Source organism: Hyla sarda, chromosome 7 (genome assembly GCF_029499605.1).
Source record: "Hyla sarda isolate aHylSar1 chromosome 7, aHylSar1.hap1, whole genome shotgun sequence".
In the NCBI taxonomy this organism is placed as follows: Eukaryota; Metazoa; Chordata; class Amphibia; order Anura; family Hylidae; genus Hyla; species Hyla sarda.
Window position 1 is genome coordinate 129,357,354 of NC_079195.1, and position 19,016 is coordinate 129,376,369.

Below are 19,016 nucleotides of genomic sequence, written 5' to 3' on the forward strand. Positions count from 1 at the left end.
CCTCTGACTGTTTTTATGTTGAAGGTGTTTGCCCTGTAATAAATACATCTATAATGTGACCCTCGGATACATTCCCCTTTAACCCCTTAAGGAACCATAATGTACCGGTACGTCATGAGTCCGCGTCATATCGGGACGGGCCCGGCCTCTAACAATGGCCAGGACCCGTGGCTAATAGCGCACAGCACTGATCGTGGTGCCATGTGCTATTAACCCTTTAGACGCGGTGTTCAAAGTTGAATGCCACATCTAAAGTGAAAGTAAATCATTGCCGGTTAGCTCAGGGGGCTGTTCGGGATGTCCACTGTGAAATTGCGGCATCCTGAACAGCTGTGACACAGCAGGAGGGTCCCTTACCTTGTGTCCAATCGCCAAATGACTGCTCAGTGCCTGAGATCCAGGCATGAGCAGTCAAGCGGCAGAATCATTGATCAATGTTTCCTATGAGAAACCATTAATCAATGTAAAAGATCAGTGTGTGCAGTGTTATAGCTCCCTATGGGAGCTATAACATTGCAAAAAAAAGTGAAAAAAAAGTGAATAAAGATCATTTAACCCCTTCCCTAATAAAAGTTTGAATCACCCCCTTATTCAAGTAAAAAAAAAAAAAACAGTGTAAAATAAAATTAAAAATGAACAGATGTGGTGTCACCGCGTGCAGGAGTGTCCGAATTATAAAAATATATAGTTAATTAAACCACACGGTCAATGGCGTACGCGCAAAAAAAAGTGTATTTTTGGTCATGAAAAAATGAATAAAAAGAGATCAATAAGTCCAATAAATACAAAAATGGTACCGCTAAAAACTTCAGATCACAGCGCAAAAAATTAGCCCTCATACCGTCCCATACGCGGAAAAATGAAAAGTAATAGGGGTCAGAACATGACAATTTTAAACGTATACGTTTCCCTGCATGTAGTTTTTTTTTCCAGAAGTATGACAAAATCAAACCTATATAAGTAGGGTATCATTTTAATTGCATGGACCTACAGAATAAAGAGAAGGTGTCATTTTTACCGAAAAATGTACTGCATAGAAACGGAAGCCCCCAAAAGTTACAAAATGGTGTTTTTTTTTATTTTTTTATTTTGTCTCACAATGATTTTTTTTTCTGTTTTGCTGTACATTTTTGGGTAAAATGACTAACGTTATTACAAAGTAGAATTGGTGGCACAAAAAATAAGCCATCATATGGATTTTTAGGTGCAAAATTGAAAGAGGTATGATTTTTTAAAGGTAAGGAGGAAAAAAATAAAATGCAAAAACGCCGGGAAAACCCCAGGTCCTTAAGGGGTTAAAGGGGTACTCCGGTGGAATTTTTTTTATTTAAAATCAACTGGTGCCAGAAAGTTAAACAGATTTGTAAATTACAGAGCACTGTGGTTATGATGTCAGCAGAGAGCTCTGTGTTCCAAAAAGAAAATAATTTCCTCTGCAGTATTCAGCAGCTAATAAGTACTGGAAGGATTGAGATTTTTTAATAGAAGTAATTTACAAATCTGTTTAACTTTCTGGCACCAGTTGATAAAAAAAAAAAAAAAAAAAGTTTTCCACCAGAGTACCCCTTTAAGGCTCCTGTTTGGTACTTGCTTAACAAGATTATATTCATAATGATCAAGTGTTTTCATGCAGCTGTGAAAAACAACACAAGGAAAAATTGGAAACAGGCATGAGAGTCGTGAGGCTTCTGTTCTTCTTTGCCAGTTGTTATAAGCAATATAAATGCTTTCCAAAGAAATAACTTTGCAGGCAACAGTGTTTTTCTTTTTGATACCTTGTGAAGCCTGATAAAACACTGAACACATTTCTCATACTCTATGTAGTCACTAACATTAGACATCTTTTCAATTATCAAATGCATCTGGCATTATATTACATCGTCTTCCTGTACAATATTTCACTTACTAAAGTAGCTGTTTGTTTTCCAGAGCTGTTCGTCTTTCGCAGGATGACAGGAATGTATAACCATAATTATCTATTTTAGTGTATTTTTGTCTCTTAGTTTACCTTCCATTTCTTTCTTTCATGTAAATCTTGATCGCGCTTCTCCCTGTGTACACATAGATTAGTGCCCAGTTGCAAAGGCATTCCAAAAATGGCCAAATAACAGCCCTGGTGCCTACCTTGTGAAGTACCAAAGCAAATTTACAGTTTAAGTTTACTTATATTAAGGGAATATTATCATCTAAGGAGGTTTCCCTTATCCACTGTACTTTAAAAACAAGGACAAAATTGCCCTGAAATGAACGGTGTGCCAAACATTGCCAAGCACTGAACACAGAGGCCCAGGTTTATCGATTAGCCTGAAACACTAATTGTCTAGTTTTGCCCATAACAACCAATCACAGCTCAACTTTCACTTAAAAAGAGCTCATTAGGATTTAAAGCTGAGCTGTGATTGGTTGTTATGGGCAAAACCAGACAATTAGGTTATCTGGCCAAGTATGTTTAGTGGCCCCTTACAGTTCTGGCTGTTCAAGCACAGTGTGCACCATTCATTCCAGTGACTATTCTTGGGATTGATGGGAGTCCCTGTGGTCGGACCCTCATCAATCAGCTTGTTATTCTCTATCCTGTGGATAGGAGATAACTTTTTCAGATATGAATAAACCTTTAGGCACACACTGTTCAAACGACTGTAAATAGGTATAAAAAGCAATAGTCTATGGAAACATTTTTATGAAAGTATCTGCACTTCCAATGTTATGGCCAAAGAATTATGGTCCTTTTTTAAAACTGTGTGTCCACTGATGGCCACAGTTTAATATAAAGCATTATTAGTTGAAAATGTTTACTTTTTGTTGTTGTGATTTTACAGTGTGTAAACATAGCCTAAAGGGTTATCCATTGTTTGATTAAAATAATATTCTACTGGGGCTGGAGGAAATAGAAAAAAAAGGCATACAAAGGCTTTGTTCACATATATCTGGCATAGGTGAATTCAGCCTAGATCTCAACGCAACTGATGCCACAACTGATGACAAGTTGTCATCAGTTGTATGGCATCCGGCGTCCATTGTTTCTGCACGGCGGACAGGGGAAAGCAGCAAGCTGCATTCCCCTTTCTGGTGCCCTCTGGTGTGTTTAACCATCCAGCGTCAAAATTGAGATGCTGGATGATTGTGAACGGTGACACTGGATGATCGTAAAATCAGTTCTAGCATCATTTCTCTCCGGTGTACGCCGGAGGGAATCTATGCCGGACACCTGATATATGTTAACCCAGGCTTACCTAGCCTCAGTCCTCTGTAGTTCCCATTTAGCTCCATCTGGCTCCCCCATCTTCTCCCCTCTTTGTGTTTCTGAGAAGAGCCCGCTCAGCCAATCACTGGGCGAGACGGAATACTGCTGTGGCCAATGATTGATTGAGCAGGCAGGTCCTGTACCAAGTGCTGGTCTCAGAAAAGCAGAAGGAGAAGAGAAAATCAGGGGATCTGACAGAGAGCATAAAAAGTTAGCCTTTTTATCTATTTCCTCCTATCCCATTTTTATTGTTATGAACAATGGATAACCCATTTAAAGAAGTCAGAAACCAACACCTTTGAAATGGAAGGGCTCACACATAAATATACAGAACAATGTACTAAAAGCCAAAGGTGCAGTATATCTGTCTGTGTACCTTTATCTGGAACTACAGAGTAGAGCAAAGTATAATGCGTTGATATATATATATATATATATATATATATATATATATATATATCATCCTACACGTTCTCTATGATCTGCTAATGATCTTACACTAACATCTTCTATAATCCGAACTTCTCACTCCCGTCTCCAAGACTTCACTCGTGCTGCACCGATTCTCTGGAATGCTATCCCTCAATCCCTCAGACTCAACAACAACATCCATAGTTTCAAACGTGGCCTGAAAACACATCTCTTCAGACAGGCCTATAACAGTCTCTAATTGGCCTCATCATATCCTCAACATATCCCCAACATATCCCCAACATATCCTCAATATATCCCCACACCTCTTGTTTGAATAGTTATTGTGTAATATTATGTCTGATACTTGTCTCTGTTTGTACCCCATAATTGTAAGCGCTGCGGAATCTGTAGGCGCTATATAAATAAATTATTTTATATATATATATATATATATATATATATATATATATATATATATATACTTCCCTTAGGTGTCACATAACGCCTTTAGCTGTAATGCTGTCTTGCTCCACACTAATGTCTGAAGCATGTATTGTATAAGCCCAGAACCCATGATAATAAAGCCTTCTAGTGAAAATAATGATCCCTGTCATGTGGTAAACTGGTACATATTAAATGCTCCTTATGTGATATATTTGCATTATCAAGCAAACTGCCAGTTAACCAGATGTCTTGCCTAATAGAATTTTGCATCTTTCAGTAGGCTATGTGCCTTTTGCAATACAAAAATGATTGCGGCTTTTCCATTGAAATGATACACATACTTTGAAAGTTAATTTACAGTCTTAATTAAAGTGAATCTGTCAATTCTAGATCATGCTTGTAGATCAAATCATAGCATCTTAGCAGCTGTGTGAGCCATAAGGTGCATGCATTCTTTCCTCCCTGCCTTTTTTGATTGATGTACAGGGCTTGGCTTCTTGCACTGGGTCCTGTATGTAAATCAGTCACGGCAGGGAGCGATGGGGGAGGGAGGAGGCATGCATCCTGTGGCTCACACAGCCTCTTTGACACTTGAGCTCTGAGCATAATCTGGAGGTGATTCTGTAGTGTGTAATGCCCTCAGTCCACTTGATCATCACTTGGTTTGTTTTGGCAAGTGCTCCTGATATCTGCAGATGTGCTGCGGAAATGCGAAGGTATTCAGTACAGTGAGAGGCTGTATTACCACCCACATGCTATAGTTAATACATTTTTATATGAATTGATATATTTTACACTATATAAGTTATAAAACTTTACTGTGGTATTCACATAATAATTTTAAATATGCTTTGTATTGATATTATATAATGGATCTGTATCAACAGATCACATATCATGTGTTACCTATCGTTAGTGATAATGTTATTCCTAAACTATTAAAAACAGTCTATAGGTGGGAGGTGTGGAGGGTGGAGAAAAAGACAGAAAAAAAATTTAAAAAGTAAAATGTAGCAGAAACAGGACTAGAACTTTTTTTAAGTAAGTTTTATTGAGGTTTTGTAATCAGTAATCATCAGTAATAAAAAAAATCTGAAAGATATAGCAGAGCAAAACGTTCACATTATAAACAGACTGCAACATGACATAAGAACTTAGTCAGCGTCTTTGTGTCAAAAGTGCTCTCGATAGGTGCCCACAAAATGCTTATTATAAAAGATAGTGGACAATCAGCAACGAGTGAGAAGCTGGTATCCAGGAGGGGTGGGGGGTGGTGGTGGGACATAGGGTAGGGAAACAAGGCATGGGGAATCGGGAGCAGGAGGAGGGAGGAATAGGAGAGAGAAAAAGGGAGAGGAAAAAAAGGGATCAAACTAAAGGAAGAGAAGATAGCGAAGAAGTTGTTAACCAGCAAACACTAACCTCGGTGTCGGGAGAGCACAGGTGGGCCCCACATGGTGGCCAGGCTTACAGCTCATGTTGGTGTACATGACTGAGAAAGGAAAAGGTACAGGTGGGAAAGGTAATTATGTTGTGATTTGTAGGGTCCTATATTCATCAGAGAAGAGGAAGGACGCCCATGGGTGCCAAACTGCGAAATGTTTATCCCTTTGGTTCCTGGAGTCTGCAATCAGTTCCTCCATCCTGTGGAGATGAGTGAGCTCCTAGAGCCAAGAGGAGAAGTAGGGGGGTTAGAGGTTTTCCAAATCCTAGGGATGATTACCCTGGCTGCCAGGAGCATAAATTCAATAAGACTTGTATATCGTTTTTATAGGGAAGGAGGAAAAATAGACAAAAGTAAGATGGCAGGGTCTTTATCCAGACTTACAGATGTATTTTTGTGTATGAGGTCTATGGCTTGGGACTAGAACGGTGACAGCAATGGACATAGTAGCCAAAAATGACTCATGGAACCACCAGGTGTTCCACGCCACCAGCAGGAGTCAGTAAGGCCTGGGTAGAACTTGGATAGAAGGGAAGGTACTCTGTACCATCTAGTCAAAACTTTATAGTTTGTTTCTTGGGCTCTACAGGAGATGGATGATTTGTGGCAGAGATTTATGGCCTACCTCCATTCTCCATCTAAGAACGTTCTGTTCAACTCCTTTTCCCACCCATGACGAAATGGCAGTGGGTTGTCAATGGAAGTGTCCAGAAGGAGAGTTTATAGGTTGCTCACCTGTCGGTACACTTGCGAATATGAGAGACAGAGTTTCTCAAATGGGGTAAAGGGGCAATGTAGGTCAAGGGAGTCCCTGGCTGCAACATAGTAATGTCAGAGCTGGGAATATTGGAAGATGAGGGGCCTGATGAGATGAGATGAGGGTGCAATGAGTTCCTCGAGAGGTTTCAACCCCGTCGGGGATAGAAATTTTGTGAAAAATGCCCCTTCTGGTTTAGATATACCCCAAAAAGCGGGGGCAGATATGGCAGAGGGAAAATATAGATTCCCAATAATTGAGGTCAAGGGGGACCAGCAGGAGCAAATAGTGATAGTTTAGCCAAAAGGAATCTACTGCTATGCAGGCAGTGACTGGAGTGAAAGGTAAGTGTCAGGGCAGTTTTCGGGAGCCACAACACAGTTTTGATCTAAGGGAACCGAGCTGCGTTCCAGGGCTATCCATTGTTTAGTCTGTGTAGTCATGCAATAGTCGAGGACCCTAGACAGAACAGCAGTGATATAATAGAAGTGGCAGTCAGGAAGACCCACTCCCCCATCTGATTTATGTCTGGTCAAGATATGTCGGGGCACCCTTGGATTCTTGCCGGCCCACACAAAGCCAGGTAGGAGTGCAGAGAGTCATGGGAGGACATTCATCTTTATGACGTTCATGCGACCTAACCACGAGAAGTCTCTGCGCTCCCATCTGGACAAATCTGTTTTAATGGCATGCAGCAGCGGTGGGAAGTTCAGGATGAAGGAATCCTTCAGGTCCGCAGGGACATGTAGTCCCAGGTACTTAAGCGAGCCAGTAGGCCAGCAGAAAGGATAACTATAAACTGTGTTTAGTTTATATTTGGAGTATTGGGAAAAGGTACGAATGGTAGAGAGAAGAGAGGGGAGCGATGTGAGTGCAGAAGTCAGAAAAAGCATAAGATCATCTGTAAAAGCAGAGCTTTTTTGATGGTGCGAGGGGGTGCAGAGTCCCTTGATATCAGTATTCTGCCTGATCACCATTAGGAGATGCTCCATACACAGTACGAATAACAGGGGAGACAGGGGGCAACCCTGCCTCATACCATTACAAATATTAAATGGGGGAGATAACTGGCCATTCATGCGCACCTGGGTTTGGGGCTGGGAGTAGAGAGCCATTATGAGCGCCCTCATCACGGAACCCAAGTCAATTTGCAAAAGGGTGGTGACGAAAAAACTCCAGTCCACACGATCAAAGGCTTTCTCTGCATCCAAGGAGAGCAAAAAAAGTGGAATGCTACACTTGTGAGCATAGTGTACCATCAAGAAGGTTCGGAGGGTATTATCTCTGGCTTCTCTACCTCGGATGAAGCCAACTTGATCATTATGGACCAGGGAATCCAAGGACTAGAAATGTTGTCAATAACTTGCAAACCACAATCAAACTGTTTAGCTTCTGACTCTACTGTTTCAACTTTTGGTGCGGCAATTCCTCCTGTGTTTATATTTGTGGACTGTGGATTCATGTCCTGACCGCTGGCATCATCAGCATTATATGGATGTACAGTATATGATATATGTCCATTAGGCACCAACCTACTGCATAATTGTCATATAATATTTTTGTTGAATGTAATAAATATATTTTGTTCTAAACATATAGAAGATATATGTATTATTTGCTATCGTGTGGCCGTATGTCCTGGAGCACTCTTAATTTAATCTTCAGTCTCAATAAATAAGAAAGATTAAATCACTCTTGGATTGTAAACTCGGCTGAATATGCCATCTATTCAGAAATGTGTATGAAAACAGGAATATTTTGCTTGCAATAGAACAAGTTAAACAGCAGAAGCAATATTATACTTAGATAACAATTTATAGTGTATTTGGTTGTTACACGGCCAGCAAGTTATCCTTCGATGATTTCCTAAGGTGCTTTGGGGGATGGTTTTTAATAAATACATTCAGACAGCCACATTAGGCACACAGCACTGAGCACCTTTCATCCCTTGTCTTCATCCAAGGCAGTGTGACTCCAGGAGGAGAATTGGTGTCGGGTCATTACTGATTGTCTGTGCTCCTTGGATTGGGTTTAAATGGATTAGAACTGGACAGTCTTCAGGGAAATTTTATTTTTCTTGTTCAGTGACAAAATATAGGGAGAATGCACTTGATTCTTTTTTCGCTGCAGTTGTGAAGGAAGGATGGAGAAAGCAAAAAGATAAAGCTGATTAGGGACCTAGCACATTAATTCCAATTTAAACATCATTTCAATCTCTTTAGAATCACGTATTGGTCAGCGTGTTTTAACAACAGATTATCTCATCCACGCAGTTGCCAGGATTATAGCCCTCCCATTGAGGGGGATTCTTCTAAATTATTTGTGCATCAGTCATCTTCATGAAGCTACTGATACAAAAATCGAGGCTAAGTCAACAACTATATGTAGGGCTGCTGCACCCGCCTTTGTTTTTGGATCTACATTTTATTGCAGTTATGTTGAAAGAGGGGAAAATACAGGACTCTAGGCCAGGGGCACTAAATCCCTTTATGACCCCTTCCCTTAAAACATAGCTTTTAATATTCATATTTAAAAATGTAAAAGTGACAAAGTAAAAAGTTAAAAGATATAACTGTTCCCACACACTGTCATGTATATAGTTATTATGGGATATCATTCCTTAGTGCCGTCATCAGGAGGAACATTATTGTGAGTCATTAGTATTTGAATCCCTGTCTTCCTTTTGGGGATTTTTTGTGTAATTGAAAAAGTGAAAAAGTGGAAGGATGTGTAAAATTTTAGTAAGGGTCAACCTGCAATGGCTAGGTGATTGGGTCAGAGCTTCTCCCCAAAAAAAAAAAAAAAGAAAGACAACAAGTCTTATGGGGGTTTCTCACACCCTGCACACAGTCTGTACACCCTGCACACAGTCTATACACCCTGCACACAGTCAGTAGTCCACCACAAAAGCAGCAATAGACATTTTGAGATCCAATGCATTTCTTCCTGACATTGCATACATACAGTATATACAGTGCATACAATACATATGCATGCAAGACTAAGAAGAAACCTTTAGGAGAATGAATGGATGGAGTTGCCACATTCCCTTATAATTTGTGTGGAAAATCTATAAAAGCCTGGGAATTGGTGAATACCGTAAAGTATTTTATTTTATAAAATAGTATAGTATAAAAAGAGGGGGAGACATTATTCCAGTTTGCAAATGAACTCTAAGTATAAATGGTGATGCTAGAAATCAATAAGGATCAAGGGTAATGCGCTTTTCAGAAAAAGAAGCATTGTGCTTGGAAATCCTGAGGAGTCAGGCACTGAGAGTGTTAAAGGATGAAGTGGAAGTGGAATGGAACACCAGGCAATAAAATAAGATGTTGTCAAGGAAAATGAAGAGCTAGCTGGAATTATTCCTGTGACCCAACAGGTAGAGGTGGTATGAAAGAAAGAAAAGCCACTAGCAACATGTGTATTTTGGCAGGAGTATGGCAGGAACAGATGTACTCACATTGCATAAGGATGAAATACCGTGCTGAAATAACTGCTACCTAACTTCAGTATTTCATCTGAAAACATCTGCAGTTAAGGGGCAAACCACTGGGAAAAAAGACTTATGCCCACTATTGGATGAAAAGGACTTATGCAATGTCCCATCATTTTAGCCACATACCTGGTGGATGCCAGGTCACAAACTACCACTATGGATGAGTGTGCTTTTAAAAGCCTATTGGATGGCCTAAGCCAAAAGGTCAGCAACCCAGCAATTTTCTGTCCTTTTCTGCTATCGGCCATCCTGCTCATAATCATAATAGGGCCCTTACTATATCTAATAGTCTACTAATTTCCATAGTTGGGGTAGTATAGCCGAACATTGCGGTAATCTTGGTAATTTTTATATTAAGATTGATAGACTCGTGGCTAGTGAATTATTGTTCTGTATTCTCTGAACTATTTATAGTTTGTTCTGGACAGAAGTTCTCCACCACTGGAAACTACAAGCTGATCAGTTGGAGTCAGGCCCCTGGGACCTCCACTGGTCTTGAGAACAGAGACAAAATTGCCCCTGGATTTAATGATTACATTGAATATGTGTGGCCAGCGCTCCATTAATATTCTGTGGGCCACTGAACTTTGGAAAGCACTGGGACCCACCAATTCTGTGGACAGGGGATAACTTCATAACATAAGAATACCCCTTTAGGCTTGGTTTCCACTTTGTTTTTTTTTTTGTACACCTAAAAAAACGCCAGCAAAAATGCCTGCATTTTGGCAGTTTTTCTGCCAGTTTTGGCAGTTTTTCTGGCGTTTTTTCTGGCGTTTTTCCTAGTGTGTGGAAACAGCCAAATTTGTACCCTGAGGCAGTTTTCTCACTGTCTTCAGGTACTCCTCTGTAGGTCGGATGCTGAGCGCCCGGTCCACAGAGTGTTAGGAGATGAGTAGTGATGTACAGCATCACTACTCACCTCCCCCGGCTGTGCATAGTGTACCCGTGTATAATATACAGGAGCCGGGAATCCTGTCACCAGACTGACAGGACTCCCTGCTCCTATAGCCCTTTGTACGGTATACAGAGTATACAGCTATCTATATATAGCTGTATATAGTATATACAGAACAGGAGGTCCACTTATCTTCCTCGGTCTCTGTCCCCGCCAGGTCCGTGTAGCTACGCCCCCTAGTGATGACATCATTAGAGGTGGAGCTACAGACGGGAATCAGGCTAGTAAGGGTCTGAAGCTCTGTTCACATTGTCCATTTTGTATAATGTGAACAGACTCTTCTGGCAGTGTCTACCCAGACAGGGAGACTCCAGCTGTTGCTAAACTACAACTCCCAGCATGCTCAGACAACCAAAGGCTGTCTGGGCATGCTGGGAGTTGTAGTTTTGCAACAATTGGAGGCTCCCTGTTTGGGAAGACATTGTATTCTGTGCGCTCTCCCCAGCGGACAGCGCCAAAAATGTCCTAACCAATTTTTAGTGTTTTTTTTCCTCTTCTCATTTCAGATCCATGTATGCAGAGGATTACGGCGGATTCGATGGATTACGGCGGATGAACAGTTTTTTTTAATTTTAATAAAATGTTTAACGAGGGCTGTGGGGGAGTGTTTTTTAAAATGAAAACATTTTTCTAATGTCTTGTCTTTTTTTTAATTGTATCAGGCTTAGTAGAGGAAGCCGGTCTTATTGACGGAATCCATGACTAAGCCAGGGCTTAGCGTTAGCCCCAAAAACAGCTATCGCTAACCCCCAATTATTACCCTGGTACCCACTGCCACAGGGGTGCTGGAAAGAGCTGATACCAACAGCCCCGAAGCATCAATAATGGCGCTCCTGGACCTAAACGGTAACAGTCTGCATTATTTAGGCTGGGGAGGGCCAGTAACAATGGTCCTCGCCCACCCTGGTAACGTCAGGCTGTTGCTGCTTGGTTGGTATCTGGCTGAGAATAAAAATATGGGGAACCCTATGCGTTTTTTATTTTATTTATTTATAAAATAAAAACGCATAGGGTTCACCATCTTTTTATTCTCAGCCAGATACCAACCAAGCAGTAACAGCCTGACGTTACCAGGGTGGGCAAGGACCATTGTTACTGGCCCTCCCCAGCCTAAATAATGCCAGCCTGTTACCACCTAGACCCAGGAGCTCCATTTTTCACACTCCTGGCCTGTTGGAACCGGCTCTTCCCGACACCCCTGTGGCGGTGGGTAGCGGGTTAATAATTGGGGATTAGCTCTAGCTGTTTCTGAGGCTAACGCTAAGCCCTGGCCTAGTAATGGATTCCCTCAATAAGACCGGCTTCCACTACTAAGCCTGAAAACTCTATAAAAAAAAAAGACGACACATTGGAAAAAAAATTATTTTAAAAAACACTTCCCCATAGCCATCGTTAAGCATTTTATTAAAAAGGAAAAAAAAATCGAGTTCATTCACCGTAATCCATTGAATCTGCTGTAATCCTCTGCATACACGGATCTGAAACGAGAAGAAGAAAAAAACACAAAATATCGGTTAGTACATTTTTGGCGCTGTCCGCTGGGGAGAGCGCCCATATTGCAATGTCTTCCCAAACAGGGAGCCAGCAATTGTTGCAAAACTACAACTCCCGGCATGCCCAGACAGCCTTTGGCTGTCTAGGCATACTGGAAGTTGTAGTTTAGCAACAGCTGGAGTCTCCCTATCTGGGAATACACTGCCAGAAGGGTCTGTTCACATTATACAAAACGGACAATGTGAACAGAGCCTCACAGTGCCTTACTAGCCTGACTCCCGTCTGTAGTTCTGCCCCCTAATGACGTCATCACTAGGGGTGGAGCTACACGGACCCAGCCAGTACTGGAGGGAAGTAAATGGACTTTTTCTTCTGTATACACTATATACACCTATCTATAGATAGCTGTATATAGTGTATACCACCCAAAGAGTTAACCTACACTGTCCAGCAGTTAAGTGAGCCAGCAATGTGTATACTGTATACACATTGCAGGCTCACTGTAAGTTCTTGCTGGGCAGTAGATATATACGATGTATATCTACTGCTCAGCATCAGCTGTTCTCCCGGCTCTGTAGACATGGGTACAGCTGATCCCTACATTCACTTCAGGAGGATCGCAGTGGGTGTCAGGAGAAGTGACATCTGCTGTGATCTGTCCCTTACTGCGGCTACTACTGCTCCCAACATGGAGCACACTCAGTTCCATGCTGGGAGCTGCAGTACCTGCATTAATAGACAGATTGCAGCGAGTATAACTCCTGACACCCGCTGTGATCCTCCTGTATAATGTATAGATGCAGCCGGCCACTCTTCTATGATCCCCTGCACTGACGTATATATATACACCTATTCATATTTCCCACAGAGAGCTGTAATTGTCTGGAACCATCTGGCCAATCACAGCTCTCTGCGGGAAATATGAATAGGTGTATATATACGGCAGTGCAGGGGACCATAGAAGAGCATCTGGCCGCATCTATATATTATACAGGAGGATCGCAGCAGACCCCGGCAATCTTTCAATAAGTACAGGTACTACTACTCCCATCATGGAACAGTGTGTTCCATACTGGGAGTAGTACTACCTAAAAAAAAAAAAAAAAAAAAAAACACTACATTTTTATTATTGTCAGCTATATTTTTAGTGCCCTGCCCGCACACAAATTGATCCCTGTTTAAAAATTAATCAACATTTTGTTATAAAAAAATAAACTTTGTTAAATACACTTTTTTCCATCACTACTGAATCTTATTATTTATTTTTTAATTGTACCCTACGAAATTTTAATAAAAAAAGGTATCTACATCACTTTTTTGGATCGCTAAAGCCCAAAAAAGAATAAAAACCACCTGAAAAAATGCCAAAGTTAAAACCCACATGGCATTTTTCTTGGCTTTTTTCACTCCCATAGACTTCTATGGGAGAAAAATGCCAAGATTTTCCCCAAAAAATGCCAATGTCTCGACAAGAGGTCGTTTTTTAAAAAAACTGCCAAGGAGCCCAAAAACGCCAAAAGGATTAAAAAAACGCCAAACTGAAAAACGCCAAGTGGATTTGGCATTTTGCAGTTCCCTATTGACTTGCAGCTAACATCTGGCCGCAGCAGGAAACCTAGCCTTATACAGACATTCGTTTTTCACTTTTCACACAGCTTGCACTCATATGATAGCTCATATGAGTGCTCACAAGAAAATATTTTATTTATTTTCTTTCTTATGCCCTAAAACTGTTTCTAAAGATTCAGGCACTAGGGGTCTCACATCTAATTAATTCTCAGTTCACCATCTGTTTTTAGACTATGTCTCCACAAACAGGGTCATAATTATCCCCAGCAGTTTACCAGTGCAGCAAGGGCTGCTTTCCTGATGTATCTAACTCCTTGCTGTAATCCTTTCTTTCTCTCTATTTATTGTCATTATCATCATTATCATCATCATCACTATCATTGCCACTTTATTGCTTAGATCAGAGCTGCTTATGTGACTTAACCCCAGCTTTGCTGTAATACTGTTGCTGTTTTCCTTTCTGCTCACATAGCACCATGTAACTAATAACACTGTTTTGTTCCCTATATGTGATCTATAGATGCTTTATTATATTACATTTCTTCATATGTTACCCCTGTTTTCCCCTTTTTCTTTTTTATACTGTTCCCTTAATTCAGTTTTGAAAAACTTTAATAAAGCTTCTAAATAAGAAAATAGGAAATACATTTTTAATAAGTATATTAACCCCTTCCCCCAAATGTACATACATTCACGTCCACTGCGGGCTCCCGAGGTATGACGCACTATCAGCAGGTGAGCGCGTATCATACCCGGCGGGTCCCGATTGCTAACAGTAACCGGGACCCACGGCTAATACTGGACATCACCGATGGAGCTGATGTCCGGCATTAACCCTTTAGATGCTGCACTCAAAGTCTACTGCGGCGTCTAAAATCAGTAAATTCTATTGCCGGTTAGTTCAGTGGGCTTATCGGGACTGCCACGGCGAAACCGTGGTATCCCGATCAGCTGAGAGGATGGGGGAAGGTCTCTCACCTTCTTCCTCAACATCCGATCATCGCTCTATTGCTCCATGCCTGAGATCCATGCAGGAGCAGTGGAGCACTGATAACACTGTTTAATGCTATGCTGTGGCATAGCATTTATCAGTGTCTGCAATCAGTCGATTGCATGTTATAGTCCCCTATGGGGGCTATACAAGTGTAAAAAAAGTGTAAATAAAAAAGAGTTAATGTGATTTAACCCCTTCCCTAATGAAAGTTTGAATCACCTCCCTTTTCCCATTAAAAAAAATGTAAACAAAAGTAAACATAAACATGTGTTGTAGGGCCACATGCGTAAATGTCCAAACTATAAAATACATAATTTTAATGAAACCGCACGGTCAATGGCGTATACGTAAAAAAATTCCAAAATTGCGTATTTTTGGTCATTTTGTATACCCCAAAATCGATCAAAAAGTCTCATCAAAACAAAAATGATACCGATAAAAACTTCAGATCACAGGGCAAAAAATTAGCCCTCAATCCACCCCGTATGCTGAAAAATAAAAAAAAGTTATAGGAGTCAGAATATGACAATTTTAAACACACTAATTTTGGTGCATGTAGCTATATTTTTTGTTAGTAGTAAAATAAAATCAAACCTATAGAAATTTACCAAAAAGTGCACTGCGTAGAAAAGGAAGCTGCTTAAAAATAAGAAATGGTGTTTTTTTTTTTTTCAATTTTTCCCCACAAATAATTTTTATCATTTTCTTTGTAGATTTTACAGTGAAATTATTATTAATTACCAAGTAAAAATTGTTGGTGCAAATAACAAGTCCTCATATGGGTCTGTAGGTGGAAAATTGAAAGTGTTATGATTTTTAGAAGTAAGGAAGAAAAAACAAAAGTGCAAAAATGAAAAATGGCCTGAGAGGGAAGGGGTTAAAAAGATTACTGTTTTGCCAAGATTTACAACATATAAAACGGTTTTGAATCTGACAGTGTCCATTTAGAATATTTGTCATGTTAGGCGGGAGTTCAAAAATAGTTAGAATATTAACTTGTCATACAAAATGACATCTTAAGTACTTTTCAGGTTCAAGAAAAACCCTTCTTTAAATAAACAGTTTGATAATATCTATGCATTTTTATTTTCAGCGCGCTCTTCCTTTAAAACATCAATCTAATAAATGCCATACGATTAAACCTTTGGCTTTCTGTGAGTCTGTAAAGATGTCCAACTAATGCAGTTCTCAGCCGGATGCTACTTTAAATTAAAGCTGTTTGAAAAGACTACAGCTATTTTGCAGAACATGTACTTAAAAGAAAAATCTCCAAATGCTATAAATAGCTATGAGGAATGAGTTTGGTTTATTAATTTGTCACATAGTGAAATAGAAGTTTAAGCCCATATAAATGCCTAGGTCTCTACCGCCATGAAGTCAAAAGTGCTTTGAAATAAGAGAGAGAAAAAAAATGAAATGGTGAAATGCATGCTGATGAGTGGTTACTGTACACAGAATATTGATCATTACCTTCAATCTTAATGGCTTCTGTCATTTTGGGGCACTTGGGGAAAAGGAACAACGATCATCAGCTGCATATATTTACACATCAAAACGCATACAAAAATCATTAACACTTACACATCAAAATAGATTCCAATTAATATTACAACAGCGTCAACATCAAATTGAATGGAATGATATGCACAAGTGCATTAATTTGTCACTGGGTTTTGAGCATGAAGAAGATAAAAAGCATGTAGTTAACACCCTTTGGGCAACAACCATGTTATTATTGTAAAGTAATAAGAAGCTTTTTTATTTCTAGGTGGGGGTTCATGCCCAAAGCCCACCTGCAAAAAAGAAAAAAAAAATCTAATAAAAAAGAAAATTCTTTAGCCCAGGAGCAAAATGCAATTGACATTGTTTAAGAACATTATATAGTTGACATTTTGAAAGGCATGCAAAGTACACTGCTCAAAAAAAATAAAGGGAACACTTAAATAACACAATGTAACCCACACTTCTGTGAAATCACACTGTCCACTCAGGAAGCAACACTGATTGACAATCAATTTCACATGCTGTTGTGCAAATGGAACAGACAACTGGTGGAAATGATAGGCAATTAGCACGGAACCCCCGATAAAGGAGTGGTTCTGCAGGTGGTGACCACAGACCACTTCTCAGTTCCTATGCTTCCTGGTTGATGTTGGTCACTTTTGAATGCTGGCGGTGCTTTCCCTCTAGTGGTAGCATGAGATGGAGTTTACAACCCACAGGACGTTTGGCATTTGCCAGAGAACACCAAGATTGGCAAATTCGCCACTGGCGCCCTGTCCACTTCACAGATGAAAGCAGGTTTACACTGAGCACATGGGACACACTGAGCACGAGTCTGGAGACGCCATGGAGAACGTTCTGCTGCCTGCAACATCCTCCAGCATGACCATTTTGGCAGTGGGTCAGTAATGGTGTGGGGTGGCATTTCTTTTGGGGCTGCACAGCCCTCCATGTGCTTGCCAGAGGTAGCCTGACTGCCATTAGGTACCGAGATGAGATCCTCAGACCCCTTGTGAGACCATATGCAGGTGTGGTTGGCCCTGGGTTCCTCCTCCTGGCACATCCTGTCTCCATCCACCAACGCCAATTTGCACCACAGACTGTCCAGGATTTGGCGGATGCTTTAGTCCAGGTCTGGGAGGACATCCCTCAGGAGACTATCTGCCACTTCACCAGGAGCATGCTCAGGCATTGTAGGGAGGTCATATGGGCACGTGGAGGCCACACATACTACTGAGCCTCTTTTTGACTTGTTTTAAGGACATTACATCAAAGTTGGATCAGCCTGTAGTATGGTTTTACACTTTGATTTTGAGTGTGACTCCGTATCCAGACCTCCATGGGTTGATAAATTTGATTTCCATTGATAATTTTTGTGTGAACTATGTAAAGATGAAAGTATTTCGTACGATTAGTTCATTCATTCAGATCTAGGATGTGTTATCTTAGTGTCCCCTTTATATTTTTGAGCAGTGCATTTATAATGCAAATGATCAAATTAGTTCAGTTGTGGAGACTATGGGGGGGGGGAGTATTAAAAACAAGTAATTTTTTTTTTTGTGTAGACTGTGCCAGATTTTAGAAAAAGTAGCACAGCACACATTTTGCCTTGGTTGCACCATGTAGGACAATTTTTTCCCACAGGGAGTGTGGCCCTCTGGAAAAGCAGGCACAGTTTTAGTTGTGCCAAATTCATGATTTGATAAACGCTGCAATATCCCACCATGATTGTAAAGTTGGCCATATACAAGGAACATTGATTTTTTCCCACTGTTTGTGTAGGTGACGTTTTCTCCCAAGGAAAATTCTAGATTTACACTGAAGGCATCAAAACTATGAATTAACACATGTGGAATTATAGATATAACAAAAAAGTGTGAAACAACTGAAAATATGTCATATTCTAGGTTCTTCAAAGTAGCCACCTTTTGCTTTGATTACTGCTTTGCACACTCTTGGCATTCTCTTGATGAGCTTCAAGAGGTAGTCACCTGAAATGGTCTTCCAACAGTCTTGAAGGAGTTCCCAGAGATGCTCAGCACTTGTTGGCCCTTTTGCCTTCATTGGGTTCAGGTCTGGTGACTGTGGAGGCCAGGTCATCTGGCGTAGCACCCCATCACTCTCCTTCTTGGTCAAAAAGCCCTTACACAGCCTGGAGGTGTGTTTGGGGTCATTGCCCTGTTGAAAAATAAACGATGGTCCAACTAAACGCAAACTGGATGGAATTGCATGCCGCTGCAAGATGCTGTGGTAGCCATGCTGGTTCAGTATGCCTTCAATTTTGAATAAATCCCCAACAGTGTCACCAGCAAAGCACCCCCACACCATCACACCTCCTCCTCCATGCTTCACGGTGGGAACCAGGCATGTAGAGTCCATCCGTTCACCTTTTCTGCGTCGCACAAAGACACGGTGGTTGGAACCAAAGATCTAAAATTTGGACTCATCAGACCAATCACAGATTTCCACTGATCGAATGTCCATTCCTTGTGTTCTTTAGCCCAAACAAGTCTCTCCAGCTTGTTGTCTGTCCTTAGCAGTGGTTTCCTACCAGATATTCTACCATGAAGGCCTGATTCACACAGTCTCCTCTTAACAGTTGTTCTAGAGATGTGTCTGCTGCTCTAGAATTCTGTGTGGCATTGACCTGGTCTCTAATCTGAGCTGCTGTTAACCTGCGATTTCTGAGGCTGGTGACT